Source organism: Hemitrygon akajei, chromosome 9, assembly GCF_048418815.1.
Source record: "Hemitrygon akajei chromosome 9, sHemAka1.3, whole genome shotgun sequence".
NCBI lineage: Eukaryota > Metazoa > Chordata > Chondrichthyes > Myliobatiformes > Dasyatidae > Hemitrygon > Hemitrygon akajei.
In genome coordinates, this window is record NC_133132.1 from 48,682,301 (window position 1) to 48,709,724 (window position 27,424).

Genomic DNA, 27,424 nt, shown 5'->3' on the forward strand with positions numbered 1-27,424 from the left:
TTTCACAAAAAAAGTGCAGCAGGCACCTTGGTTGGGGTGGATGAGTTGGACCAAAGGGCCTGTTGTATAACTCTAAGACTCTGGAAATGCCAAAGTCTCGTGTACCTAGGCTGCTGACTTCTCTGTAGTTGGGTTAGCCCAGTTTGAATATGCCAGGCAACTTTTGTAGCTTCTGACCCGACCTAGGCTCCAATTTCATTTTGCAAACAAAAACACAAACATTCCCTCAATGGTAATCTTACAACAGTTTGCCTGCAGCGTTATCACGTTCCAGAGCTGACAACAGGACTGGGAGATGCTCAAAGTGTCTGTGCTAAACATGGAAAAGTGGCCAGCTGACAACTGTCAATGGATCAGAGGCTAGCCCAGGGACAATGGGCCAGATGGTCTCTTTCTGCATTGCACGACCAATTCAGCCGAAACAACCAAGTTGGATTCATTAATAACACCGAGAGTGCTATAGAGACTGGGCCCTTGTTTAAAGACTTTCAGATAACAATCTGTGTCTGCCCAGTGATGTGTCTGTAAACACTCAGTGACAAAATGTTAATGTCCCTTTGCCAGCAATATTTCTCAAAGCAAAACTACAGCCTGTGATGTGCAGCAGTGTGGTAAAATGAAAAAAAAAGTGTCGGAAATGTTAAAGTTCTAGATGCACGAAAATGATTCTCGACATCCAGTTACCAGAAATGTGCTGTGTGACATTCATACAGTTGCTGTTTTACTGTGCCTGAAAATGCTGTTTCTTTCCGTAACATGCAAGCAATAACCTCACATTCAACAGAAAATGAGACCTGCTGAGATACAAATTTTATTAACTTGTGTTTCTAAGTGCAGAGTAATATTAAACCACGGTGCAGCACATTAAAAAGGGTACCTGCAGTTACAGTCTATTGTACGTTACATCTCGTTATGACACTCTAAATGCCAAGAACATTTCACACTATCTTAAAGGCTTGTCATATTTGAGCAGGCAGAGGTAACAAGGTAACAAAATTAATGACTAGTTAATCAGTTCTTGGCAGGCGTGGCCCGTGCACTGAATGGTCAGATCATCAGAACCTGTTGGTGCCACCTATTCTAATACCATCATCACCTCAACAACAGATGAGCCAAAGAGGAAAACCATGAAAACCAGCCATCCACAGCGTCCCACAACTGCATTCCAGGCACCCGTCGCTCTCTGTGTAGGCAAAAGCTTGCCCTGCACATCTCCTTTGAACGTACACCCTCTCACCTTAAGCTGTATTAGACAACTTGGCCCTGGGATAACGATACCAGCTGCCTACTCTAACCGTGCCACTCATGATCTTACAAACGTCTACCCTCAACCTCTGCCGCTCAGAGATTATGCAAGGGCTCCTCACCATGCCAGCCACCATTTCACTAACTGTCTCCCGACCATACCAGCCAACCCAGAGTATAAAACATAGAGGGGCTGGTGGGTAGACCGACAAGATGGTGCACTACTTGGCACTGTAACAAAAGAATCAAAGAGAAGTTGGTTAGTACAGGAGAGAAAACTACAGGGAAATGGGGAGGGGAGGTGGGATTGTCCTGGATCCAAGGGATTGAATGCCCACCTCCTGCGTTATAATAGAAAAGATGGTCTGAGGTAGTAACTACCTCACATCCCCACCCTCACGCAGGCTGATCTGCAAGGGGTGGCCCCTTAAAGGGTCAGCAAACTGAATTCAGCATTGCCCAACTGGGGGCCATTTTAGATTGGAATTCAATCCAATGAAGCAATTAGCCGCTGGACACTGATGACCAAATCTAGGAGGGAGATTTGGAGGCAAGTACAAAAAAAACCCCAGCAGGCAACGGCAAGAGAGGGAACACAGAACGAAGGGAGGTGGACAGGCAAGTGGGCAACGTTATCCAATACGCTTGTGAAATGCTTCCTTTGGACAAGCTGAGGCTGAAATATGTTTCATATTACACTGCACTGGGGAGAAATAACTATGGGCTGGAAGATGACTAATGGGCGTGGGAGGAGGATCCAAGAGCAGAATGCAACAGAGAGAACATGGAGTGAGGGGGCAAACCAAGGGTTTTTGAGTCTGACCTGACAGATTGTAATGATGGCCTAATTAACTGAAATGTACCGTAACTTGAAGCAATCGAGAAGTCTGCGTCTGCTCTCTGTGGAGAGTGAGGGTGATGCTGAACTCACTGCAGTTCCTAAGGGAATAGGCAAATCAACAGACCCAAAACTGTCCTGATTGGCACTCAAGCAAGAGGAAGTCGCTTTCTGAAAACCTGACCATTGATGAGCAAAATCCTGGTCCAACACAGCATGGCAAGACACTGACCAACAGGTAACAGTGAATTATTTTAGAGTAGTTATATTTATTTATATAAGCCCAAGTATTTGATCATGTAATGTATCTATAAAGAATCAATGCAACCAAAGGCCAAGATTCTCTAGATGAGATCTTTTAGATGTAACGAGAGCTGTGTTGCTTCAGGCAACCAGGCTGCAGCTGCAGATAGAGCATAAGCAACAGGATATTATAAAATAATACATAATATAAAATGCCTTATTTTTGGTCTGGGTACCCTCCAAGCTGATGGGATGAACATCAGCTTCTCCTTCCAGTAAACACAGATTCCCCCCCCACAATCACTTCCTTCATTCCCCACTCTGACCTTCTACCTCTTCTACCTGCCTGTCACCTCCCCCCCTTTCTCCTATGGTCCATGCTCTTCTCCTATCAGATTCCTCTCTCTCCAGTCCTCGATCTTTCCCACCCACTAGGCTCCATCTATCACTTTCGAGCCATCTTCCTTCCCCTCTCCCCATCTTTTTTATTCTGGCACCTTCTCCCTTCCTTCTCAGTCCTGAAGAAGGGTCTCGACCTGAACCGTTGATTGTTTATTAATTTCTGTAGATGCTGTCTGACCTGCTGAATTCCTCCAGTGTTTTCTCTGCGTGTGTGCGTGCGTGCGTGCGGTGCTTTAGATTTCCAGTATCTGCAGACTTTCCCGTTTAATATAAACACATATACACCCACTAATTATAATCAGAACACCTACCTTTATTTTTCCTTCATTTTATACAGCCACATACATATACTCATGTGCAGTACATGTATGTGTATGTAAAAGGAAGTTAAAACAGATATTCTGATTGTAGTTAGTGGATTGCAAACTCAAAGAACAGTGAATTACTGAGTGATGAGAACGAGCTCCAGACTGGTTATCAGGTTTCTCTGCAGCCAATTAAACAAGAGTACCTGCAATTGTTAACTACAAGATGATAACCAAATCACAAGAGTGTTTATTGAAGGGGATGTTCAGCATTTATTACAAGATATTCCACAGCCACATTTGGGTGGGTGGAAACTGATCTTATTTTTTATGCATCCTGTCAATGGCACCGACTCTTTGAATAATGATTTTAATAAAGGGAGAGTGCATATAGTTTTTTTTTGAAAAAAAACACCTGCGGGGGCACACAATCTACCATACAAGTGCAAAAATATTTCAAACAGAAGGAAGGAGAGGCTAAGATTTTCGGTTACAGAATATTGCACTACAACTTTCTGCAGTCTGATGGAGCAGCCAGTTACACACTGCCACGGGGCAATCTCTGTTCCACCCACACTCCAGGAAGAAGAGAAAGGCACACCAGAAATAGCAGCTGAAACTGGTCATAAAGCCTCTCAAGCTGAACAGAACCATTAATTTTGGGGAGAGGGAGGAAAATCTTGAGGGGGGGTGAGGAGATGGAGATGTGTCACTCTGCTTGACACAACATTTATTGGTCCCTAAAGCCCCTGCTAGTTACTAAAGGGCAAAATATTCACAGCAAGGGTCGCAGGAGTGGAAAACTCTGGCTCCGATCGTCAGATCCCCTAATCCTCAATTTTGCTACTTGGAATAATATCAGCTCAGAACATGAGCAATACTGGATCGCCCACAGTCCACTGGGAGACAAAATTCCAAGGAGTTTTTAAAATGTAATTTTAATTTAACATTTTTATATATATTTTTAACTGTAAGTTACTGCTTTTATTATGGACTGTATTGCATTGTACTGCACAACAACAAATTTCACGACATATGCCAGTGATATTAAATCTGACTGTGAATGAACAGCCTCCTGATCTTTCTGGCACCTGGGCACCTCATCACCTACTTTGTGCTAGACACGCCAGCCCAAGGAAACAGTCCTTCCACTGAGGGAGACAGCAGACTAGATGTGGGTAGGATGTTTCCTGAGACTGAGGAGTCGAGGAACAAGGGGCATTGTTTCAGAATAAGGACTTAATCAAACTGGACTGAGATGAGGAGAATTTTTTTAAAAAACTCAGTCAGGTGAACCCTATGGAGTTTACTTTATCGCAGAGCTGTCAGTCACATTTATCCAGAACACAGATCAATAAGTCTCCAGACCAGGGGTTCCCAACCTGGGATCCACAGACCCCCTTATTTAATGGTGTTGGTCCATGATGTAAAAAAGGGTTGGGAACCCCTGCTCTGAACACCTCTCTGCACTACCATGGACTTGTCTACAATTACACCTTCATTCTTTTTCTTTGCACTAAGATCTTGCTTTCGCAGATTTTCTCCTCCCAACATAATGGTATACCTGAATGCATAATTTGTGTATGATTTATTTTGTGCTGTGTCTGTGGTGGTGCTGCTGCTGTAAATCTGTATCTGTCCCTCAATGAGCTTGTGCCTGCGGCAACAATGACTTCTGCTCGGGAAGAATGGTAGAACAGGTACAAGGGGCCGAATGGCCTACCCCAACCCTCTACTTCTTATGTCTGTACGTTCCGAACCCGAGGCCAGCTAAGTAGAACCACTTCAGTCATGATTCTGGTTTTCAATTGGTAGGCAGGGGTTCAGCAAAATACGGTCAACCAGCAGGGACAGAGGTACTCCCGGGTTTCGTCATATCCACAATGACAATGCTTGCCAATAACGAGCACCTAGGATCCCATGCCAAGCGCACGGCAGCCAGAGAACGCAACACCGGATCCAGATCCAACCTCCAGGGGAATGAGAGGCGCGATGTCTCACCACTGGGGCAAAGCTATTGGCTACTCTCTTTGTCCCTCCTTCCTCCCTAGCCAATCCCAACAGCAGCAGCAAATTCCGGCCGTCAATCTGTCAGAGCTGTTGGAACGTGCCTCTCCATCGGCACCGAATAAATCGAGTTCTGAGGGAAAGCACACATGGGAGTACTTCAATTTCAAACGTTGCCGTAGAGATTTAGTGAAGATCAAGTGGTTACAAGCACCTAATGCTCTTTGGCCGTCCTTTCCTAGCACTGGGAGATTCTACCGTTGGACTACCAATTGCAATTAGAAAGATTAAAAAAGATAATTATTTCAGTGTTCTGTAAACAGTGAATATTTCCAGTTTTACTGCTCTCCTCTCTGCAGAGGATAACCGCACGCCTTTCCTTCCAATTATAACCTGTCAAAGGAGAATTGAGTCATTTTGCACAAAGCTCAGGAGATGCTGAGGATGGGAATAAACCATTTTGCATCAGGTAGATGGTGCCAGAGTTTCATTTAACACACATACAAGGGCAAAGTTACGTGTATCTGCATTACAGATTTTCCACTCCTCAACTTGGATGGTCCGCATACACTGGCCCGGTCAACAAATACCACGATTTAAAAAAAAGTCACAGGCACAAGTCATCAAAGATTAGCATCACAAACATTTGTTTTGCTGGGGCTTGCGTAATGTGGACTCCCGCCTTCTATCCTTACTCATCAGAGAATGTGGAGATGGCTTAACACTCAATTTCTGAGTGTATTGCTTTAGTGCGTTGTGATCGCTGTTGCTGTTTGCTGGTGGTGTCCATGCGGGGGCCGAGGACAGCCTGGCCGACTAAAGATCCATGGAGATCCAGTTCCCATCAGTCAGAAGCAAACTGTCTCCAGGGATCGGGCTCTCGGCACCATAATCGCGGGATGCACTCCGACGGGCTGGGTCCTGCGCAACCGGCTCGCAAATGCTCTGTGGGGTATATTGTGCAAAGAGACTACAAGGGGCATTAATGCTTTGTAAAGAGAATGATATCAGCATGATAGCAGGATGAATGTAGAAACATGCTGATTGTACAGCATGTACTTCCTGTAGAAATGTTTATAAATAAATTCTATTTTCTGAAATGTTACAAAAATCGTGAGACTATTCCCTCAGTCTACAGCTGAAATTACAACTGAAAAATACAAGCCCAACACTCACAACCGCTGCAACCATACAGGCTCATTTTTCTGAGCAAAATAGTGTGGATTACAAGTTTGCAGGATTTGTCTGGTGCCATAACAAGTAACCATTATATGGACATCAGCTGTTCCAGTGCAGAGTATGTAGGCAAAACACACACACACACACGTACGTACGGTTTTTTTTTGCTTCATGATTTCTATAATTTCATAGACAGACTCTGCAACTGATCTCTGTGCACAATAAGATCTCTAAAACAATGTTATAAAACATTTGGATTTTATAGGTGGTGAGACTGGCTGACGGGCAAGTTTCGACCAGAATTCAATGTTCAAAGTACATACTTGTCACCATATACAACCCCAAGATTCATTTTGTCTTGCGGGTGAAACAACCCGGTTTCCTTGGCTGTCTGAGTCTAGGGAAGACAACCTCCGGCCCCGCAAAACTTGTGAGATCGAGTTGTGCTCGACCCCACCCCAAACCCCGGTTTGTGTGGATGCTGTGCAATTCACTGCCCCGTGACAAATTAATGCCACGAAATAACAGACAGTACACTGCATACGATTAAAGGAATTAGATTTAAGAATCTTAACCTGAAGTGTTAGTAAAGATAACAAGGAGAAAAGGGCCCATTCTAATTAAACAGTCACATTTTGCACAAGTTGGAGCTCATCTTGAACTTCTCTGTCACTCACACGCTGGCTGGACCCTCGGTCAGCGTGAAATCACACACCACCTTCCGAACGTGGCTCGCAATCCATCCTGAAGGAACGGGTCTCCCACCGGATCACGTGCTTCCTAGTGTCTTCTACCTTCATCTCCTTTCAAACAAAAGCTCCAAGCCCAACCTTAGTGTCCCTCACCAGAGAAAGCTCCTCTTAATCTCACCACCCTAATTGCATGGCACACGCTTCTCCTCCCTCTCATCTTCAACAGTAACCCAAACAAACATGAAACCAGAACAGAGTGTTCTTACAGAGCTGCCAGAATGAAATACTGCACATTCAGCACAACAGTAAAATTATGAACCAGGGCATTACATGGGCATACTCAATAAATTCATCATAGAATAATAACCACAACAGAATCAATGGAAGACCACTTGCACATTCACCCAGCGTGAGAAAGACATCAAATTATAAGAAAATACAAAAAAGGAAGAAAGGATAATTGTTATGTCGTCCCTGATCTGGTTTGTTACCTTATCGCTAGTGACTGGATCTTACTAATTGTAAATTCACAGCTGTTGATTACTCATTATCACATTGTTTACCAATTACCTTTTGTCATCAGGGAGGCCATTTTATATTGTTGGTACATTTCAGTCAGTTAGAAGGAATTTGTTGGAAGTGAAGGAGCTTTGATCGGTGTTTGAATCTGCCTTTCATTCACAATGCTAAGTCCAGTAGCACTGTCTTTTTACGCCGGCTCCTTGTGCACTGCGACGCGCTGGCGAACAATGAAAGCACCTTCAGCTACAGCCTCTCTGGGACTGGAGCTACCGGTCTGCGCAGCTTGAGAAAACCAGGAAAACTCTTGAGTAAGGGCAGAATAATAATAATAAATGAATAAGCAACAAGTACTGAGAACAGGAAATGACGAGTCCATGGGTTGTGGGAACATTTCATCGATGGGGGTAAGTGAAGTTATCGCCCTTGGTTCAGGTGATAACTGTTCCTGAACCTGGTGGTGTGAGTCACGAGGCTCCTGATCACAGCACTGGCATAAGCTGGGCGGAGGGGGTCCCTGGTGATGGATGTTGCTTTTCTACATCAACAAGTTCCAATTATGTCCACTCTCACGATGCAGCTAGGGCCCTGGATTTAACATCGGCGTCAACAGGAGGAAGTTCAAATGGTGTAGTGCACCGTCAGTACTACGCTGGAGGGTCAAGCTAGATTCTATCCTTGGGCTCCTGGACTGGGGTTTGAACCCTTGACCTCCCGACATCAAGACAAGACAATTTCACGGTGGAGCTGATTAACATTAAAAAAGAACATTTTACTATTTATTTTCAATTTGCTTTGAACTCCTGATGGGAATATCATCTTTAACATCACATGAACCTCCTACGGAGCTCCATAAAGACATAGGCAATTGTGAACTGAACACTCTCTGACTGGGTCAGTCTGTGGATCACTTATGTCTGGAACGTAAGGGAGTCATCACGTGCTCAGACCAGAACCTGACACATGATCTTCACTGCTCCGCATACTTCCCCGCAAGCACTTCACCCTTGACACACTGAGTAAATTAAATGAATTAGGTTTTCCATCAACTGTGTTAACTATTAAATTATTAATAACACTGCCAACACAAAACGCGGTGAGAATGTATCACCAAGATTGCAACTGAAAGTGTGAATAATGGCAAAATAAATCCCAAGGAGATTTCGGAATGAAACTTCCCATTAAACTTGCTAAATCTCAGAAGTGCACAGAGTGAACAATGACTCTGTTGTGCATTTGATATTTCAGTGATATTTGCGTAATATTGTAAATATATCCATTTAATTAAGCATTCTTGTTCGTTTAAATAGTACCTTGTAGATTATGTGTAAAAGCATGCACATGACATACGTTATCACGCCACCACATGATATGTACGCGCCTCACTTAAAGTAAAAACAAAGTATGCAGGTTCATCTCCCGGTTCCCTTGTTTTTCTTTCAATTAGGTTTTGTGTTACAAAACACACCAGACCCCACGACTGTCCCCAAGGCAACATCACACTGTAACTTCTGCGGCGTAAGTGCACACCATCAGACAGGAGAGAACATCTCAAAGAGAAGCTCAGGTCCAATTTTATTGCCCTTCAACTGTAGACACGTATACCGCCAAATGAGGCAACGCTCCGCTGGTCCATGGTGCACAAGTGACTCACACACAGCACGCAAAGTAATATTACCACAAATAAATTAACAAAGAAGGTGCATATACGAGTAAACAACATTACACGACTAGCACTTCACATGTGATGAGACCTGGATGGCGGCAGGGTGCTCAGCGGTCTCACAGCCTGGGGACGAAGCTGTCTTGCCCTCTTGCTATGGCAATGTCTCTTTAACTATTCATGAAATACTGGCTTCCTCCGAGCAAGCTTCCTCTGATAACGGACCTCAATTACTGCTTGGCGGCAATCCCATCTCTAACAAATCACCACCACTTCGGTTTGCAGGGAGCTTCTCAGGAGCTTTCACTTGGTGAGAAAGGTTGTTCTGAGGGAATGAAGGCAGGTGGAGAGGTGAGGCTGAGTGAATCCGCCTGCTCGTGGCTTTGGCAGGTGGCGATCTAGCTGTCGAGGTGGAGTAACTAGGTATCAGAGGTTTGTGGGGCTGGAGGAACTGCAGCGAAGGTAGAGCTGAGACAGTGGAGAAGCAGGAGAGAATTAAACCAGGCATGCTGCTCAACTGAAACCCAGAGCTGGCCAGCAAATCTAGGGGCGACGTGGGCTTTGGTACAAGTTAGAAACGCGTACACACACTCGCCATAAGTGAAAGCAACCTGATGAGATTGGGAACCAGCATTTCTCACCTCTTTCCACCCCGACCTGTGGAGAAAGCCCACTGTATAACAAACGAGCAACAAATATTCATCTGGACATGGGAAGCTTGCAAAGATAACAGGATATCTGGAGCCAGGGCAATTTGGCTATTGAAGATTTCACCAGCTGTTGACGCTACCGAGGCCAACTTTCAGATCTGGACCAAGGGTAGGACAGGGGAAGACACAGGAGACTGTACAGTCCTGATGTGGCCTGTGCCGTTGATCCACGAAGGTTCTGAATGGGCACTCTGACACCAGGATCAGACAGACCACCTGATTCTGTCCGGTTCCCCCCCCATGCAATTTGCCCATTACTACACTCAGAATCAGGGAGCTGCACTGTCAATTTTTATTCATAATCCACATTTAAGACTGCAGTGATAATAACCAATTGTTTTAAGAGGTAACCAAGATAGATTACCTCAGCTGCTGAGTACTTCTGGCATTTTTGGGGGGGTTTTCCCCCTTGTTCCAGATCACCAGCAATTTCTTGTCTCTACATTATTTCTTTCATGCATCGCAGAACGGTTACAACAGAGAAGGCCACTCAGCCTGCCACGCCTGTGCTAACTTTACACCAGAGCAATCACACGCGTCCTATTTCAGCCGCCTGACACTTGACAATGGGAATGGTTCTGCCTGATTTTAAATACATCAGGTGCCCTGGTAACCTCCTCCGTTCGAAGGCAAATAACCTCATCTCTCCACACAATTTGAATCCCTCAGCCCTGGAATAATTTCAGTGCATTTCTTTGGCACCCTTCCCAAAGCCTTTATATCTTTCCTAAAGAGTAGCTTCCAAGTACTCTAGCAGTAGCCAGAGTGTTATAGAGAATCACCATGGATTTCTTTCTTTTGCCCCAAATGCACTTTCTCATCTTGCTATACCACTCTGAATGAATTCCACACATTCACCCCCAAGATCCCTATCCCTGCAGACCTACAGAATTGCATCCTCTAGTTCATATTGCCTCTTCTCATTCCTCCCACCAAAGGTACCACTTCACATTTCTATAATTCAGTTCCTCAGTTTTCACACTGATCTCTGGTGTATGGCTTAGATCTCCGACAGTTTCCACTGAATTAGAGCAGGATTCTCACCTCACACATCTTTCATGTGCGACCCCCCAAGAGTAAAGGGTCGAACCCTCTGCTGCTCCACGCACTCTCTTTGGCTCCGTCGTCAGAGCACCATAAAACCGGCTGTAAAGGCCACGAATGAAGCCAGAGACGGTGATTATTGTGGCTTTCTTGCTGGCCGCCACTGCTGCATGTCTTTCTGAACTGCAGCCACAAAACTAATCGGTTAGCAGAGTCATAGTTTCCATCCACGACATGGTCGGCGTAGCAAAAGCAGACTTGTACCAGTTGTCAATCTTGCATGATGCGGTTTCATCTGCACGGGATTTTCACTGGTTGTACCGCTCTCCTCCTTCCGCTGGGTGAGATGGTTTTCATTTATTAAGCGCTGAATTAGAAGAGGGTTTATTATAACTGACCTATGTCGCAAAACTTCCTGTTTAGCGGCAGCAGTACAATGCAAGACATAAAGTTACTACAAATAAGTGAAGAAGGGAGCACAGAGGTCATGTCCGTGGGCTGTTCAGAAACCTGACTGTGGAGCAGAAGGTGTTGTTCCGAATACATTGAGTGCAGCACTGCAGGTTCCTGAAGCTGGTAGTAATGTGAAGAGGACATGTCACAGATGGTGAGGGCCATTAGTGATGGGTGCTGCCTTCTTGAGGCACGGCCTTTTGGTGATGTACTTCATGGCGGCAAGGGTTGTGTCTGTGATGGGACTGGCCGAGTCTACAACTTGCTGCAGACTCTTACGATCTTACAAGTTGGAGCTTCCATATGAGGCGGTGATGCCGCAAACCTTGGTACCCTAACCCTGACCCTGACCCTGACCCTAACCCTAACCCTAACCCTTGGTTCACAAGCCTTGGTACCCTAACCCTAACCCTTGGTTCACAAGCCTTGGTACCATTAACTGTTTCACAAGCCTTAGTACCCTAACCCTAATCCTTGGTTCACAAGCCTTGGTACCCTAACCCTAACCCTTGGTTCACAAGCCTTAGTACCCTAACCCTAACCCTTGGTTCACAAGCCTTAGTACCCTAACCCTAACCCTTGGTTCACAAGCCTTGGTACCATTAACTGTTTCACAAGCCTTGGTACCCTAACCCTAACCCTTGGTTCACAAGCCTTAGTACCCTAACCCTAGATTCACAAGCCTTGGTACCCTAACCCTAACCCTTGGTTCACAAGCCTTGGTACCATTAACTGTTTCACAAGCCTTGGTACCCTAACCCTTGGTTCACAAGCCTTGGTACCCTAACCCTAACCCTTGGTTCACAAGCCTTAGTACCCTAACCCTAACCCTTGGTTCACAAGCCTTGGTACCATTAACTGTTTCACAAGCCTTGGTACCCTAACCCTAACCCTTGGTTCACAAGCCTTAGTACCCTAACCCTAGATTCACAAGCCTTGGTACCCTAACCCTAACCCTTGGTTCACAAGCCTTAGTACCCTAACCCTAACCCTTGGTTCACAAGCCTTGGTACCATTAACTGTTTCACAAGCCTTGGTACCCTAACCCTAACCCTTGGTTCACAAGCCTTAGTACCCTAACCCTAGATTCACAAGCCTTGGTACCCTAACCCTAACCCTTGGTTCACAAGCCTTAGTACCCTAACCCTAACCCTTGGTTCACAAGCCTTGGTACCCTAACCCTAACCCTTGGTTCACAAGCCTTAGTACCCTAACCCTAATCCTTGGTTCACAAGCCTTGGTACCCTAACCCTAACCCTTGGTTCACAAGCCTTGGTACCCTAACCCTAACCCTTGGTTCACAAGCCTTAGTACCCTAACCCTAACCCTTGGTTCACAAGCCTTGGTACCATTAACTGTTTCACAAGCCTTGGTACCCTAACCCTAACCCTTGGTTCACAAGCCTTAGTACCCTAACCCTAGATTCACAAGCCTTGGTACCCTAACCCTAACCCTTGGTTCACAAGCCTTAGTACCCTAACCCTAACCCTTGGTTCACAAGCCTTGGTACCCTAACCCTAACCCTTGGTTCACAAGCCTTAGTACCCTAACCCTAATCCTTGGTTCACAAGCCTTGGTACCCTAACCCTAACCCTTGGTTCACAAGCCTTGGTACCCTAACCCTAACCCTTGGTTCACAAGCCTTAGTACCCTAACCCTAACCCTTGGTTCACAAGCCTTGGTACCATTAACTGTTTCACAAGCCTTGGTACCCTAACCCTAACCCTTGGTTCACAAGCCTTGGTACCATTAACTGTTTCACAAGCCTTGGTACCCTAACCCTAACCCTTGGTTCACAAGCCTTAGTACCCTAACCCTAGATTCACAAGCCTTGGTACCCTAACCCTAACCCTTGGTTCACAAGCCTTAGTACCCTAACCCTAACCCTTGGTTCACAAGCCTTGGTACCATTAACTGTTTCACAAGCCTTGGTACCCTAACCCTAACCCTAACCCCAACCCTTGGTTCACAAGCCTTAGTACCCTAACCCTTGGTTCACAAGCCTTGGTACCATTAACTGTTTCACAAGCCTTAGTACCCTAACCCTTGGTTCACAAGCCTTGGTACCCTAACCCTTGGTTCACAAGCCTTGGTACTGTTAACTGTTTCACAAGCCTTGGTACCCTAACCCTAACCCTTGGTTCACAAGCCTTAGTACCCTAACCCTAACCCCTGGTTCACAAGCCTTGGTACTGTTAACTGTTTCACAAGCCTTGGTACCCTAACCCTAACCCTTGGTTCACAAGCCTTGGTACCCTAACCCTTGGTTCACAAGCCTTGGTACTGTTAACTGTTTCACAAGCCTTGGTACCCTAACCCTAACCCTAACCCCAACCCTTGGTTCACAAGCCTTAGTACCCTAACCCTTGGTTCACAAGCCTTGGTACCCTAACCCTAACCCTTGGTTCACAAGCCTTGGTACCCTAACCCTAACCCTTGGTTCACAAGCCTTGGTACCATTAACTGTTTCACAAGCCTTGGTACCCTAACCCTAACCCTTGGTTCACAAGCCTTAGTACCCTAACCCTAACCCTTGGTTCACAAGCCTTGGTACCCTAACCCTTGGTTCACAAGCCTTGGTACCCTAACCCTTGGTTCACAAGCCTTGGTACCATTAACTGTTTCACAAGCCTTAGTACCCTAACCCTAACCCTTGGTTCACAAGCCTTGGTACCCTAACCCTTGGTTCACAAGCCTTGGTACTGTTAACTGTTTCACAAGCCTTGATACCCTAACCCCAACCCTTGGTTCACAAGCCTTGGTACCCTAACCCCAACCCTTGGTTCACAAGCCTTGGTACCATTAACTGTTTCACAAGCCTTGGTACCCTAACCCTAACCCTTGGTTCACAAGCCTTGGTACCCTAACCCTTGGTACCGTTAACTGTTTCACAAGCCTTGGTACCCTAACCCTTACCCTTGGTTCACAAGCCTTGGTACCATGAACTGTTTCACTTCCAACACCCACCCTGACCCTCCAGACGAATGCGAGCTGTGGAGATCTGAGACAAAAGAGGTCAGGCCTGGGGCAGATCAGCCATGATCACATTGAACGGTGGGGGGGCATGAGGTGCATGTAGCCCTCATTTCTGCTCTCCTCACTGGAAGAGTTTGCAATTGTGTGATTACTGCCAAAACTTTGGAGTGAATTGCCCTTGGTAAACATCAGCACGCATTTTTTTTTAATCTTTTGGAAATGGCCGGTGTTAATTGCTCATCTTCAACAGCCCTCAAGGAGGAGATGGCTGGCCTCCTTGATAAACCACTGCAGTCTTGCCGGTAATGGTGCTGTTGGGTAGGGAGCCTCAGGGTTTAGACCCAGCTTCGAAGAAGGAACACTGACTAGAAAGGGAGCTGCATGCTGTGGTGTTCCCTGCACCTGTTGCCCTCGCCATACTTGGTGGTAGAGCTCTTTTGTGCTTAAGGTGGCGCAAGGGGTACCTATCAAACAGGCTACTTTGATCTGGATGCTCTGGAGCATCTTGAACATTAACGGAGCCACACTCACCACTTCCAGACTTATGCCTTGTAGAATGGCGGAAAACCTTTAGTGTGTCGGGGGCAGGTCACATGCTGTAGTATTTTTGCTCTTGTGAGCACAGTATCCAGTTGAACTGAGGTGTTTACAGAGCCCCACAGTATTGACGGGTGATTTGCCAATGATAATGCCATTGATCAGGCCCCTGCTGGGGATAAACGGTGCCTGGCTTCTTTGTAAGACTTGGGACAACATTCAGGATTGGGCTGCGGAGTGGCGAACAACATTTGCACCAGAAGGATGATCATCTCCATCAGGTGAGAATCTAACCACCTACGTTCAACATGACAAATAGAATTAAACATCACGAAATTGTCAGTGAACAGTGAACCAGGTTCTGAAGACACGAGAGGCATTGTCTACCATTGCAATGCCATTCAGCAATACTTCACTGAAAGTGATGTCAGCAGATAACGTGACTTCTGTTATGATGTCAAATTCAAAATGGGGAGCCTGAAGAGTCAGTAATAGCTATTGAGTTGAGTTCTAGCTGAAATGTAATTAGATCCTCTGGTGTTAAGGAAAGAGGCACATAAGTACCTGAAACATAATACTGTGATCATGAGTAGAACTGGGCCACATGGTTCTTTACAACTTTTAACGAAGATCATGATATGACAAGTAACTTTCGCTCCACTTTCCATCTGCCATTGACATCCACCCTCTTCTCACTGCCCTACAATATCCAAAGGCTCTGATCCCTCTGTCTGTTGAGGAGCAGGCTCCAAAGTCACACATCCCCCAGTAAAAGATTTGCCTCACCTTCATTTTCAAACGGTGATTCCTAGTTCTTGGTTGCCTCATGAAAGGAAACATTCTTTTCGCATCCAACCAATTAATGCCCCTTAAACGTTTGAATCAAGCCCCCCTCCCCCTGCCACCTCCAATGATACAAGCTCAGACACCCTCACAAGCCAATCCACCCATTTCAGCATCAGTCCACTAAATCTTCGCAGGCTGCTTCCAACACATTGATATCCTTCCTTAAGCTAGGAGACAAATTCTTGACGCATTTTTGCAGACGTAGACTCACTGGCGCTCCATGTAACTGAAGCACAGCTTCCATCCTCATATATTCAACTCCACTTGCAATGATGCTTTGTACTTAATCAGCTTTTCAATTCCCTTGCAGTACTTGCGCACCAGTCTTCAGTAAATCACAGAGCAGGGAGGTGAGATCCTTGCCTGTCAGTGGCAAAATGGGGAAGCTACTAAAACAGTGGGTCGAAGTAAATACACAATTGGTGGCCTGTTTGCATGCTGACTGACTCTATGGTTATATGGGGAAACAGTATGCAAGGGCAGGTGGACCGCGAATTGGCTTTAAGGTGATGGTAGTAGTCATATGAAAGACTGATGGACACAGCCTCTGTGATGACAGAACTGAAGACAACATCAGTTAACTTAAGAAGACCAGAAAGCTGTGTTGTTAGCAGCTGAGTTGATAAAGGAGGATTTCATGGGCATGCCTGGCTCGGGGAGGCCAGTCGGAATTGGAGGGGTGAGAGAGAAGAGAAAGTTAAGACCGAGTTCAATCTCTGTCTACAACTCACCTCCCCAAGTATCGGCGTGCATTTAGGCTGAGAAATCACTCTATTACAGAGATCCAACTATTCGCAAAAAAGATTCCCTTCACTGCAGGGCCTGCACTGGCGTTACTGCCCAGTCCCAACAGAGTGCTGGCACCCAGCTAATCCTGGCAGCGTCACTTTCCGAACATCCTTTCTGCCTACCGCCCACTTCACCGCTCCCGCCCGACCCAGCACACGGAGGGGAAAGAAAAGAGAAACCAGTTCACAGGAACAGGAAAGTTGCTGTTGAACCCAGGCTGCATTTAAAATTGACCACACTTATCTGAGGGACAATTGTTGTGGTGCCTCTGGCTTAAAGCCAAGGGGTTAAAGGTCAGCTGGCACGGAAACACAATAGCACAAAGCCTGATAGGGGCCATTGCAATCAAAAGCTTCCTTTCTTTGGTAAATGAAAGGGTGGCTGGCCCACCCTCTGAGCCTTGGCTGAGGACCATGTTCTGGGAGCTGTGTGGGAGGCTGCTGTCACAGTCCTTGTTACCCTCTGCAAAACAGCTCAGTCTGGGAGAGACCGGCTCCTACAGAAAATTTTAAGAGCGGGAGAGCACAGACCACAAGGCCACTGCAAACCTCTCTGCCGTCCAGTAAGATGGTGGTCTCCGATCCTGCCTCGTCCTCCAAGATGCAGAAATCTGTCCTGGATGCCCCAATTTACCGCGCCTGAACATCACACCTCTGACACTTAGTCGCCCCTTCACAGCGGTAAGCCAAAAGCACCACAAAAACCCATCCACAGAAATGCAGCTCAGCGAGCATTAGCTGGGAATCTCCACACACACTGCTGCATACAAAGTCATAATACTGTCAGTGGTGACCTCTTACCCCTCAGCTTCTCAGGATCGCAACGTGACGTTGTTATTTCCCATCATTATCAACACAATGCCCGCTTCTCCCTGATCCCACCCACTGACAGAATCCCCACCAATACTGGCTGAAGTCAAATTCGAGGTTTGCCCACACCAGTCACAGACTGCACCACCAGACACAAATGGTTACCAGGGGCTGGGGCCGTATGCTGGAGCAGAGCCCGCACCTGCCCTTCTAGCTACAGGTACAGGAGTAAGGGAGGCCACTCAGCCCACTTTGCTCTGGCATCACATGACCATTGGTGTTGTATAAGATCACGTATGTCAGGGGTCCCCAACCTGGGGTCCACGGACCCCTCAGTTAATGGTAGGGGGTCCATGGCATAAAAAACAAGGTTGAGAGCCCCTGGTCTAATCCTTCCCTCCTACACAGCTCTTCATTTTTCCATCATTCACGTGGCTGCCTAAGAGTTTCTTAAATGTTCCTGATGTATCAGCCATATCCCTTTTCGTGATACAAATGAATTCTACTTCACCGGGCGATGAAGGGGCTGCGGAACTAAACCCAAGTAGAACTCTTCCCAATGGACAGGACAGGCCACTGTGACCCTCACCCTTAAATGCCTCCAAAATAAGCTTGGGAAATCCCTCGTGAAGATCTCCTGAGGTTCAGGCGTGCCAGGTTTCCTGTTACCATCTGATCGGCCAGTGGTCAGCCATTTGCAAGAACTAAGGAATAATATTAGCTGGACTATTCTCCCAGGAACCGGTACAGATGCAATGGCTCGAGCAGGCCTGAGAGTCGACGATCCTACAGACTCCCCAACAGCGAGGAATGCTTAACAACCCTGCTGAGCACTGACAGCAGCCTGAGGGAGGGGCCAGTTCATTCACCTCTGGAAACATTCCTGTAAACAATTACCGTATTGTACATGAGAGTGTTGTGATTTAAAGTGTGCCTCCACCAAGTACTTACATCCGTCTTCACACAGTTCTCAATTTCATTTGAGTACTTCTGTCATGAAAAGTTAAATCAGCTTTTCCTGCCACGTGCAAGATTTAGTTAATTATCGAATTCCTACAAATCACTTGGGCTGACATGATATCGCCTTTAGCCCATTATAAAGCGATAAAGATGCTGCACTATTTGGAGTCCTTTCCCTACATATAAAGCATTAAATAGATATATTGCATCACTTCCTCCTGTGTTAATGTGAAAAACCTCATTACAATGAGTGGGCTGGGGTAGTAATTTTTGTACAACTGTGCCAGCCAATTTTGTTTTTGGTCTAGCAGCGTGAAAGGAAGGCTTTGTGTCATTCCTGGGATCAGCAGAGAGTGTGAAAAGGTGCCCTTCACAAAACGCTTCCTCAGGGCAGATGCCAGACACTTCCAAAGCGCTTGGGGAGCTCAGAGCAGAGTTTCAGACCCCAGGTCGCTGCCCCCCGAACAACGGATTTGAAAAAACAGAAATGCCGCTGGAACTCGGACAGTCGAGCAGCATCTGTGGAAAGAGAAAAGCACTCAACTGCTTCCGAGGAAAGGCCACAGACCCAGAACTAGAACTGACTTGTCCTAAAGATGATGCTGACTGGCTGAGTTCGTAACGCATTTCTGTTAGCAGCATCTGTAGTTTTCTCTAACACACAAGATGTTGGAGGAACCCAGCAGGTCAGGCACCATCTACAGAATCACTGTTTTGGGTCAAAACCCTTCATTCGAACTGGATGACTTGAAATGCCAACTATTTCCTCCTATAGACGCTGCCTGCCCCAGAGTTCCGCAGCCGTTACTCCTGACTCCCGTACTGTACCTGCGGTTGCATTCGCTTCGGGCAGAGAACTTGACTGCGCGACGGCGGCAGTAACGGAGGAAACACCACTCCATTTGTACGCAGCAAGGCCCAACAGCTTCATCGAGAGGGTGACTAACATTGAGCAATGCAGGGCATAAAGCTTCATACTTTTACATATCTTATTAGAAGGGCCAATGATCAACCATAACTTTCATCAATACATTGAGATCTCTGGTGAATCACTGGCATTGGCTCCTTACCTCCATGAGGGCCTTCCTTGGCTTCAACATCATCACTAGGGGAGCAATTTCCTCGACGTTTCTGCCATCTCACCCTGTGTTGTGGATCACACCCTTTGCTCGTAGGGCATGTCACTCACCCTACCGTGTCCGAAAGCTCTTAGCGAAGTGGTCCTGCTCAGCTGTGGCTGTGCCTTTGAACGCAGTTTTTAACCTGCCGCGCATCTCCGAGGAGGCGTGAGGCCGACCTGGCAACGCTGGCTCTTTGAAGCGGCTGCACCATTAGCTTTCACCCCGGCTCACGTATAGTATCACAGAAATTTGGTTTTCTAGCAGATATCCAAGCTACCTTTCAGTCTGGCCAAGGATCTGTTTAAACCATGCAATCCAGATTAAAGTCACTGATTAAACAATACTTTCCTTCTCTTATTTATTGATCTTCTGTTAATCATCTTAAATCTCTGTTCTCAGCTTACTGATCCTCCTCAAGCAGTTTCACCACATTTATCTCTTTGAAACCTTTCATGAACTTCCGCTAAATCTCTTCTTAACCCTCCGTATCCTAAGCAGTACTCCAGCCTTCTAATCCTTGGCAACACTCCAATAAAAGCTTGCCGCCACCAGCGTGTCAAGTTGCATTTTGCTTATACAGTGGATAAATGAGTTAACGCTCAGGGTCCGGGCATGATGCAATTAAATAATTGATGACTTGCCCACTAAATCCCAAAACGGCAAGGAGGCCTGGTAGGGAGAGAGAGGGGGACCTGGCGGGTGAGGGGGGAGGAGGTACCAGGCGAGTTGAGAGAGGGGGACCTGGCGGCGGGGGGGGGGGGGGAGAGAGAGAGATAGGAGTGGAGACCTGCTGGGGGAGAGGGACAGGAGTGGAGACCTGGTAGGGAGAGAGTGGGGGACCTGGCGGGGGGGGGGGGGGGGGAGAGAGAGAGATAGGAGTGGAGACCTGCTGGGGGAGAGGGACAGGAGTGGAGACCTGGTAGGGAGAGAGTGGGGGACCTGGCGGGGGGGGGGGGGGAGAGAGAGAGATAGGAGTGGAGACCTGCTGGGGGAGAGGGACAGGAGTGGAGACCTGGTAGGGAGAGAGTGGGGGACCTGGCGGGGGGGGGGGGGGGAGAGAGAGAGATAGGAGTGGAGACCTGCTGGGGGAGAGGGACAGGAGTGGAGACCTGCTGGGGGAGAGGGACAGGAGTGGAGACCTGGCAGGGAGAGAGTGGGGGACCTGGCGGGTGAGGGGGGAGGAGGTACCAGGCGAGTTGAGAGAGGGGGACCTGGCGGGGGGGGGGGGGGAGAGAGAGATAGGATGGAGACCTGCTGGGGGAGAGGGACAGGAGTGGAGACCTGCTGGGGGAGAGGGACAGGAGTGGAGACCTGGCAGGGAGAGCGAGGACTCCGCGGACCTGGTGGGGAGATGTGGGCCAGGGTTGGGAGTTGGAGATGGTGGTTTTTGAGGCTGATGTGAAAAGTAAGGCAAAAAATAAAGACTGGACTGGGTGACAGCACAACAGAAAGAACTATTTTTTATTAAAGAGTTTTCAGAAGTGCTTGGATCCCAGAGACAGTTTATACCGTATGATGCTTTGTCGTAGATAGAGAGACAACGGGAGCTAGGAGTGATGGGCTGTGATCCAGAAGGCAAATTGTGACTGTGGAAATCTAACTCCTTACAGTGATACAAACACAGGGCAAAGAATTAAGGCCAGGGAATCCCTAGCACTAACTTCCTTCAACGCACTGAAATCGTTGTGGTTGACAATTGGCCCTTCCAAGATTCTAGAAGCTATCAGTAGAATTTTAAGAACGATCACTACTGCAGAAAGAATAATTGCTTAAGAAAGTCCAACCACTATTTTATTGTCTTACATCATGCAGGCTAGTAAAAGCAAATGGATCATTTTCATTCTGCCTCTTTTTGGTAAGACCTCTGACATTGCACAAGATCTGACAGTACTCCAGTCTAACAGCCTAAAATCGTAATTACAAAAACAATGTACTGCAAGAAAAATAATCTGTGAAAGAAATTAAAACAACCCCTTCATCTGTGGAACTCATTGCTACAGGCAGCTGTGGATAGCAAATCATTGGGTATATTTAAGGCAGAGGTTGGCTGGCTCTTCATTAGTCAGGCATGAAGGGATATGGAGGGAATGCAGGAGATTGGGGAAAATGATGAAATGGCAAAGCAGGCTCGATGGGCCAATGGCCTAATTCTGCTCCTATATCTAATGGTCTAACATGCAGGTTGTTTTAACATCCCTGATTATTAAACCTTTGATCATGATAAACACCTGCTGGTTTCTCTTCATCATCTCTATTAGACAGGGACGACTATTGGGATTATTTCCAGAATATTAGAATGTGGAAAAAAGTGCTCAGATGATAAATTAGAGACATTTTATTACAAACCTCACATTTAGTTTGTGCGATTTTACAGCCACATTTATTTTATTAAAATGAGCGCTTGTATCCTAGATGTTGGAAATTATTATGCAATTAAAATTCAGTTGAATATCCCTCACAGAACAACCTCTACCACTGGAGTAAAGAAATTTCAATGGTGCTTTCACGTACCTTACAGAATGTTCTAATGTGCTTCACAAGGCATTGAGTGATTTTGAAGTGTTGTCTTTGTTGTAATGCAGGCAATTGGACAGAGCACATTCCCACAGCAAGCTCCCATGAACAACAATGTGGAAATGGAAACTTGACTAAGCAATAAAATACCGGGCAGGAAAGGCATTTTCCAGTGGATTTGTCATGGAGTTATGACAATCGGCTTCTATATATGGTAAAACAGAGGTCTTCCAGTGCAAGAGGAAGGGGATTTGGAAGTTGTGGGTCACTAAGAACAAAATAGTTCCCTCTGCCAGGACCTGCTCAGCAACCACCTCTAGCAGGCCCAGTCTGAGCTGCCCCTCACCTATTTCACTATTCAACAGTCCACCCTAATTGGGTACGGTAGGGGAGAGGAGTGATCCATGAGGCTATCTGCATACCAGTCCACTCATGGGCTTCAAATGCTGAGCCTGTGCAGCAGGAGCAGCAGGGCATGCGGCTGAGGGAGGCGAGGAGGCCTGGAGAGTTAGAGGGAGGGAATGCTAAATGAAGAAAGAGGAGAGGCAAGAAAAGGGAAAGATGAAAAGAACAACCTGGCCACCAAAACAAAAGGAAACCTCTCATCCTTGTTCTCTGCTTTACCTCCATTAATAAGACCAGACCTGGTCCCAACGGCTCCTCCCAATGGTCCCAATAGCATGAGTGATGGCTTTACCCTGCCAATTCTCCTCAGAAACTTAAAACAGGCCACTCCTCATTCCCTTAACCTCCAAGGCCTACAGTCCAAAGGTGGCACAGAAGTGTAGTGGTTAGCACAATGCTTTACGATCCTGTTTCAATTCCCATCGCTGCCTGTAAGGAGTTTGTACATTCTACCCGTGACTGTGTGGGTTTCCTCCGGGTGCTCTGATTGGTAGGTTAGTTGACTATTGTATAGTGTCCCGTGATTAGGGTGGGATTAAATTGGGGGAATGCTGAGCGGCATGGCTTGAAGGTTTGGAAGAGCCTACTCCGCAATATAGCACAATAAATAAATAAATAAACACATAAGCAAGCTACAAGATAATAAGCCATAACTGTGGCCAATCTGTTTCATTTGCCCCGTCTACACTTTTTGACTTGTATAGGCAAAATCAGAACTACGGAATATGTTATGGAGCCATTACAATCCACTGAAATCTCTCAGAAACAGCTCAGAGAAATATCTTCCCGAAAGAAATGGAGTCCAGAGATTGGATTAATCAGCCTTTTGTGCCTCAGACAGTAGCCCTGTCCCATCTATCAAATGACCTTCAGGAAGAGATGGGAAACAAGAATTAGCATCTCAGCCTGAAAAACACTGCCTGACCTGCTGAGAGTGTACAGCATTCCTACTTCTGTTTCATACTCCCAGCATCAGCAGTTGTTCTGATTCTGAGGGAGAGGTGATTGAGCTTTAGACCAATGGGACACTGGAGATTCAGCTTAGGGGACACTCCTTGGAGTGCTGATAAAGGGCCTTGACCAGAAACACTGACTGTCCATCTTCCTCCATAGATGTTGCCTGACCCTCTGAACCTTTCCAGCATTTTGTTAATTATTCCAGAGGCCAGCATCTCTTGGGCCTTCTTGCAAAAGTTCTGGATTAAAGTTGGCACAGGGTATGCTAGTCGGCTCTTTTACAGCTCGGTCCATGTTACGTGTGTGCAGTTGGACTCTCTGCACTTGCCGTGTTAAAGGTCAGCCGCTGGAAAAAGAATGTAGGTGCCAACCTCGGGACACGAGCTTCATCAAGTCCCCACAAAGGTACAGACTGCCTACAGAGAAACAGAGGCAGCTTTAGCATTAACACACGACTTCCCCTTCTGCGTAGAGTTTGTCGAGCTAATATATGCAGTGTGGGTAATTAACATTGTAGGACCCGGTTTTTGGAGGTCAATATCTTGAGCTACATTTGGGTAAAAATGGCAAATTCCTGATAAAAATTATGACGGGGTGGTCCCGAGTTTTGGCCAATCATCATTTAAATAATAGTTTTCTTTAAAAATTGATTCAATTCCATTGTGGGCCTTGAACTCAGATCTCTATGTTACTGGTTCAGTAACTTAACTGCAGTGTCACAATAATACATTCCTGATGGGTCGCCAAAATTGGATTATTTTCTCTGGAGTGTCAAGGCTGGGAGGAGACCCAATAGAAGTATATAAAGTTACGAGAGGCAAACTTAAGATTTCCCTAGGGTGGAAATGTCAAATACTGGAGGGCATGCATTTAAGGAGAGAAGGGGAAAGTTTACAGGGGATGTGTGGGAGTGGTAAGTGCCTGTAACAGATTGCCAGGAGTGGTGGTGGAAGCTGATGTGACAATGACATTCGAGAAGCTTCTAGAGCAGGGGTTCTCAACCATTTTTATGCCATGGAGTTTTACCATCAATTGGGAACCCCCATTTTAGATAAATAGCTAAATACATAGGGATGCAGGGATACAGTTCACATGCAAGCAGGAGGGATTAGTTTAGCTTGGCTGAAGGGCTTGTTCCTGTGCTGATCTGCTTTCCATTGAGAGCAAACGGACAGACAACGTTTTCCGTACTAGAGTTGGGCTGAATGGAAAAAAAAAAGTGAACCAGGAGAAGTTCGTGTTTATTCCATTTCCAAGTGGACAAAATGCTGGTACAACTAATTTTTGAAATATGTATTTATTGTTTTATTTATTTATTGATAAATTGGCCCCTCGAGCCGCTCCGCCCAACAACCCCCAGTTTAACTCCAGCTCAATCACAGAACTATTTACAAAGACCAATTAAGTGATCAACCGACAGATCTTTGGAAAACAGAGCACCCAGAGGAAACTCATGTGGCCACAGGGAGAACATGCAAATTCCTTCCAGGCAGCAGCGGGAATTGAACCTAGGTCGCTGGTACTGTAGAGTGTTGTGCTAACCACTATGCTACTGTGCTCCCCCCAGCAATACACCGTACCCTCTAAGCTGCATATTGTCTGCCTGGTTCAGTCAAGCTGGAAACCAGAGATTTCTGAAGCAGCATTCATGATGTTTAAAGTACTTTGTGATTAGTGGCTGATGGAACAAGCACAGTTGAGTGGTTTTGCTTGCAATAGTGACCTCTTTATTCTTGCTGCCAAACTGAGGCACCTCCCAATTATTTATAATTACTTATATAAATACTTCTGTGTTTAATTAACAAATAAAAGTGTTCAAGAAATTAATAAAACATAACACTGCTGGAAAGCATGCACAATTTTTCTGCAGATTATCTCCATTTCCCAAAATCCCCAGAGACAATCCTGGTGGTTCGGGCTCAGCCCTCTTCTCTCAGGATCTCTCTCTTCTGCTCGAATGAAACATTAAAAGGCAGAAATAAAGTAGTCAGTTTCAAAGTCAATGATTATGGTTCAAGGATTTCCTTCCTCTACAGTCCAGCAGATTAATTTGAAGGCAGAGACACACTCAAACCAATTGGCACCAATCTTCTGGGGGCAAGGGTCTGCACGATGGAAGGGAACTGAATATGCTCACGCCATCAATCATCAGTCTACCTCGTCCTATCCCTTAGCATATCGACCTCTCAATCCCCACCCTGACAACTCACCCCTATTATCAATCTACCCCAAGCTGACCACCTACCCCTCAACTCACACCAACTCCCAATCTCTAATCTATCCTTGACCCCATACTGACCCCGAACACCCGTCCAGTCTACCCTTCACCCCTCAAATTGTAAACGTAGTCAGCTCCATCATGGGCACTGGCCTCCACTGTATCCAGCAGATCTTCAAGGAGCGATGCCTCAGAAAGGCAGACCCCCATCACCCAGGTCACGTCTTGTTCTCATTGCTGCCATCGGGAAGGAGGCACAGAAGCCTGAAGGCACACACTGAATGAATCAGGAACGACTTCCATCTACCGTCCAACTTCCGAAAGGCCACTGAACCCTTGAACTCACTACTTTAATTTCTATTTTTGCTCTAATTTATTTTAACTATACAATAAATATATATTTACAGTAATTCACAATTTTTTCTCTATTGTTATGTATTACAAATTTCACAACATATGCCGATGTGAGACCTGACTCTGATCCTGAATGCTCGTCTCTCACTGAGCCCAGTCGCCAGTCAGCCCTCTCAGCCCAGCCCCAGGCACCAGCTTTACCTCCTCACCTCACACCATTACACCTCCTCGTGTCCACTGACCCACGGGCAGCACCAGCTGTTCAGACCACTGCCTCCCACGACACCATTAACCCATTCAGCACCTTTGGAATCGGGGTTTTACCCGATTTAGTTTTGAGGACAGAGGGCTCCAGCATAATTAACTATGGCTTTAGATGATGTCGAATGCATCAACACCACAGGGGCGAGAAGCACACACCAAGTATGTGCAGTCTTTGCATCGTGTCTCGAATTCTAATAAATATGAAGATGTTGTTACATCCTGGCGAAGGGTCTCGGCCCCAAAACGTCGACGGTGCTTCTCCCTGTAGATGCTGCCTGGCCTGCTGCGTTCCACCAGCATTTTGTGTGTGCTGCTTGTTATATCCCTGCCTGGCGGTCTATGAAATTAAGAGAGACTTAAAATCCAAATTTCATTTTGGCAGCCTGGGAGATTTCTTATGTACTTTTTGGTTTATGAAGTTATAACACTGAACTTTCAGCCCACAATGTTGTGCTGCTAAAAAGTAAATCAAAAGCCCCCCCCAAAACTAATCCACCCTACCTGCACAATGCCCCTATCCCTCCATCTTCCTCACCTCCATGTGCCCATCCAAAGGTCTCTTAAAAGCCTCTAACGTATCTGCCTCTATCAGGGCCTTCCGGGCATCCACCACTCTCTGAGTAAAAAACATCCCATCGAACCTACCCCACCCCCACCTTCAATGCCTGCCTCTTAGACTCCTTTTTGAATCATGGTCCATTGCCGACATTTCACATGAGCAGATTATAAACTAATCTCACAGACAATCCGATGTACGATTTTGCTTGAACTTAATGATATCCAAGTAAAACACGAGAAGGGATGCTGTGGTTAATTAGACTGTGATAAGTTGCTGGCACAAACGTCAACAACAGTACTTACACGGAGCTATTGAAAGGTCTTTAGTTCACAACACTGAGCAGCACTTTCATGCAAAGAAACACTTCAGCTACTGGAAAGAGTGAGTAATCTCATCTTGCAGAACTTGTCAATGGGATTCCTCACAACTTCCACTTAAGAACAAGACATCTGCATCAATTCAGCCCCCAGACTAAATTGCTTTGCAGCCAATGATATATTTTTATTTTACACTATTCTTTGCAACTGACCTCAAATGCTCGCAAGTGTGAGGATGGTACTTGGACAATTCTCTAGATTAGATAGATAGATAGATAGATAGATAGATAGATACTTTATTCATCCCCAAGGGGAAATTCAACTTTTTTTCCAATGTCCCATACACTTGTTGTAGCAAAACTAATTACATATTATACTTAACTCAGTAAAAAATATGAAATGCATCTAAATCACTATCTCAAAAAGCATTAATAATAGCTTTTAAAAGGTTCTTAAGTCCTGGCGGTTGAATTGTAAAGCCTAATGGCATTGGGGAGT

The 27,424-nt window shown here is 46.1% G+C and overlaps 1 protein-coding gene across 8 annotated transcripts in view; it reads right to left on the reverse strand.

Moving 5' to 3' along the window:
* Nucleotides 1-27,424, reverse strand: part of LOC140733093 (tyrosine-protein kinase Fyn) — a 226,772-nt gene that overhangs the window by 59,588 nt on the left and 139,760 nt on the right. Inside the window, exon 1 of one of the 8 annotated variants that reach the window (XM_073055934.1) lies at nt 19,288-19,310. The exons of 5 other annotated variants lie outside the window; for them this stretch is intronic. The gene's annotated coding sequence lies outside the window, so the exon portion shown is untranslated. Of the gene's footprint in view, nt 1-6,896; nt 7,057-16,390; nt 16,410-19,287; nt 19,311-27,424 lie in introns of those variants that run through there. 2 more of the 8 variants (XM_073055935.1, XM_073055933.1) reach the window with 2 other exon arrangements.